The sequence below is a fragment of the Dendrobium catenatum genome, unplaced genomic scaffold (assembly GCF_001605985.2).
Source record: "Dendrobium catenatum unplaced genomic scaffold, ASM160598v2 original_scaffold_86555, whole genome shotgun sequence".
Classification (NCBI taxonomy): Eukaryota; Viridiplantae; Streptophyta; class Magnoliopsida; order Asparagales; family Orchidaceae; genus Dendrobium; species Dendrobium catenatum.
This window is the reverse complement of record NW_021404996.1, coordinates 119233-122969: the sequence shown is the minus strand read 5'-3', so window position 1 is coordinate 122969 and position 3737 is coordinate 119233. Positions and strand designations below refer to the sequence as shown.

General features: G+C 33.0%; 1 pseudogene; it reads right to left on the bottom strand.

Moving 5' to 3' along the window:
• The window catches only part of LOC110116612, a 13560-nt pseudogene continuing 9823 nt past the window's right edge, over nt 1-3737 (bottom strand).

Sequence of the window (3737 nt, the reverse complement as noted above, 5' to 3'; positions counted from 1 at the left end):
GAAGAACATTTGTAGTCACAATTCCATAAGAAAATTACGATGGAAAACTTGTCAATATTATACTTGAGAGTTGTAACTTCAATGCCATACAAATTAGATGACAGAAAGACCAAAACCTTCATTTGAAAAGCAAAACACAAAATCTTAGTGAAGTATCTATTAATTACCAAGGACTGGATTATTTATCAGTGAGCAGAACCTTTCTATTTTAAGGAGATAGAGCAGTTGACTAGAAAGAAAGCATCAGGGAAGTTTAAATTAAAGCTTTATCTTTACTTAATGTTTGTTTGTACCGGAAGAATTGGCTGCATCATTCATAACACACCACCTGTCAAGTCTCTTTGCTTTCATCTCTTGGGGGATCTTGAGAGACAATCTTTGGCAGACACTAGGAAGCTCTCCGTGAAAAGATTTACAGATGTAAGTTTCAAAGTTGTCGTAATCCAATAAAAGATCAAATAGCAGCCCATTAGTGTAAGACTTCAGATGAAATAAGATTCTTCTCTAAAACAACATATCTGATGGGAAAGAACATTCAAATAATGCATGGCTAATCACCCGTCATGTAGACGAATGATGTTTACCCTAACACTCTAAATACTCTAAAGAATAGGCCAGACTTTCAAATCCCCACACCAAAAAATAAAACAAAAATAATAATGCATAGCTTAAGAGGCCTCACAAATATAAAAAAAGATGTGCATGCATACGTATCTGTAATGAACTACAAACTTCCAAAAAATGTTTTTTTTGGAATGGTAAAGATTTACCCTAAAGTAAAAAATCCATTAAAACAATTTCAATTTTTAGAGAGATGATGTGTTGGATCATGCTAGGCACACAAATTCAGAAAGCTTGGCTTCCTACCATTGACAAAATAAGCAGCAAGAACATAGATCTTAATCAGGATAGATCAGAAGCTAAATATTGTTTCATCATCAACAATAAACATGGAGATGTGGGACTGCAAAAATTAGAGTGTGCAACTTAAAGACTACAAATCAAAGATGTCAACTGAACATTTCTAAAGTTTGTTTGGTGGTTTGAAAAATAAATGCAATGAAGAAGGAACGCAGTGCAGAAGGAATGCTTCAGAGTTATTTAAAGTAGTGTAAAAGAAATGTAGGTGATTACTTTTTTTTATTTGGCTTGAAGTAAAATGAATGCAATGTAAAGTTCAAAAATAGTTGTGGTAGATAGTGGTGCCCAGCGGCGGAGGGTGGTGGAGGCGGCCGACAATGGCTGGTGGTAGTTGGTGGTCGTGGTCAGTGAGTCGTTGAATGCAATGGTCGGTGGCGGGCTACAGCGATTGGCGGTGCTCACGTGATCGGTCGCCGGCGGGGACGGGCGGTGGTCAGCGGAAGCAAGGCGGCTTGCTTGCGATAAAAATAGAATTCGGTCAAAACAAACCAAGTTTACAATTCATCAAAAATGAACTAAAGAGTGAAAAAAAAAACTAGAATTTTACATTTCATTCCTTTTTCATTCAATCAAACAGCAATATTTTTAAAACCCATACATTTAAAATACTTTACACCTACTTTACTTCAAACCGTCCAGCCTCTAAATCTCATTACCTGGGATAATTTTAAAATATTCCTGTAATATAAAATGGTCTACCATAGCTAATGCAAATGCTTATGATCCAATAACTATGACCTTTTACCATGAAGTTATTCTTGCACATCATTATTTCTGATTAGAAAACCTAACTGTCAAACCTCAAATGTGTTACCATAACTTCCCCTAAAACTAAATTAAATAAGATTAGCAGTACTATTCAGTTCTCAAATTTATAGAAACAAACAAGAACATTTTGAAGGCTTATGGAACTGATCCGATCCCTACCAAAGATTAATTTCCCTTCTTACATGAATGGATTCTAGGGGTGTATTAAAGAAGAATATCTTCATGGTAAATATGAAATTTCAACTTATATGCGTCTTCCTTGGCCTTCTTGAATTAAAAAAAATGTCATCTCTTGTAAGTGGAACAAATAAAATATAGCGAAATTTGTATAGCCATGGATTTGAGAGGATTAATCTTTAAATGATGTATTACTTGTCTTTTGTTTATCATTGTGATTTTCTTTCAGGTTCATAATTTATTATGTAGAAAAGCTAACACAGTGGATGTTTAAAGATAAAAAATATGGTAAAAAAATAGTTTCCAGATAAAGAAAATGACAAAACTGACATCGTTGAAACTTAAAAGAGATGTAAAGGGCTAAGACTAACATCATAAAGCGGCAACCCATTCACAACCACCCAAGGTACATATCTATGAGAGGGTTGCAAAGCATTGGTTTGTGCTGCATACTGGAGTTCAACCTGCAAAATGATTTCCAATCACGGATCAAGTAAAACAAAAGTTTATGCTTAAAATTAATGAATCCTTTTAAGCATAATGAATATGATATGCAAATTACAATTAGAATTTAAAAAGAAAAACAAATACAATGAGTAACCATTGAATCATAGGCTTTTAGCAATTTTATGGGTGGGATTGCAAACATTCTTTAGTAGTAAACAGTGGAGAAACCAGCACAAATGGCTAGAACATGGCTAAACAGTTCAATATGCACATGATTTTTTTGAATATGTAGTTAAAAGAATCCAACAAGAACATTTGCAAGTCAAACACTTGCACAGGAGCATTCTTGAAAAATAAACTTGATTGAGTTGCCTCTACCTAAAGGTATGATAACGCTCTTATCAGTAGAATGTCAAAGGATGACGATAGCTTGATTGAATAGCCTTATACCAGAGAGCAAAGAGAATACAGTAAGTCCCTTACCTTGGGATTCAGTGATTGTCATGAAAGATGTTTAAAATTTTTTGAAATGTCCAGCATTATTTTCCTTCTTACTTCATCTTGTATGAGAGAATAGATCTCATTTAGTGATGATAGATTTTCTCTATTTAGATTTGAACATGAACTTGATCGAAATCATTATTAAATCAATAAGGAACTTGAATTCTCTTTCTCTTTCTACAAATTATTTGAAAATTACCGTATCATCATAGCATATCATCTTGCGATCTTGGAATAATTCAATACAAGACAATAAACATTTCATTGTATTAAAATACTTAATAACATGAATGTTACTATGCTAATTTTTGAAATTTTAGTTTTTATCTCATACCCTCACTTTTTAATATGCTTTGTTGATGACATCCCAAACTTCTATTATAATATAATGAAACATATATAACCTACTGATTTCAAGCATCATGGTATTCCACAAACATGTCATGATCATGAAATTCACTTCTTCATCCCAAAGTATAAACTTTGGGCTCTTGAACTCTTGAGGAGGATAAAAAACGTGATGAATCTTTCCCTTTTCCTTTAGAAAAATCTTAAGATAGTTTATCTTTTGCAAGTGATATGAGGCTTATAGCCCTTAATTAAAAGTTCTTCTTTAATGTTTAATCTAACCTTCACTATTCATAATGGTTAACTCCTTGGAAGGAAAGTTAAAGAAACCAAACATAATGAAGAGAATGAAGAATTCCGACAATAAGCAAAGATAATAAAGGTTAGAAGAAGGAAGCCCTAACCTCGCTTTGATAACATGCGCAAATAAAGGAAAAAAAAAACTGAATTTATTGATTGATTATATATAAAATGTTAAAGTATGCATATACTTCTCCAAAAGTCTTACAATGAAAATAAATTAAACCTATCTTTAAAAAAAAAAAACTCTCAAGAGGGCCCGAGGGCTAGAAGAG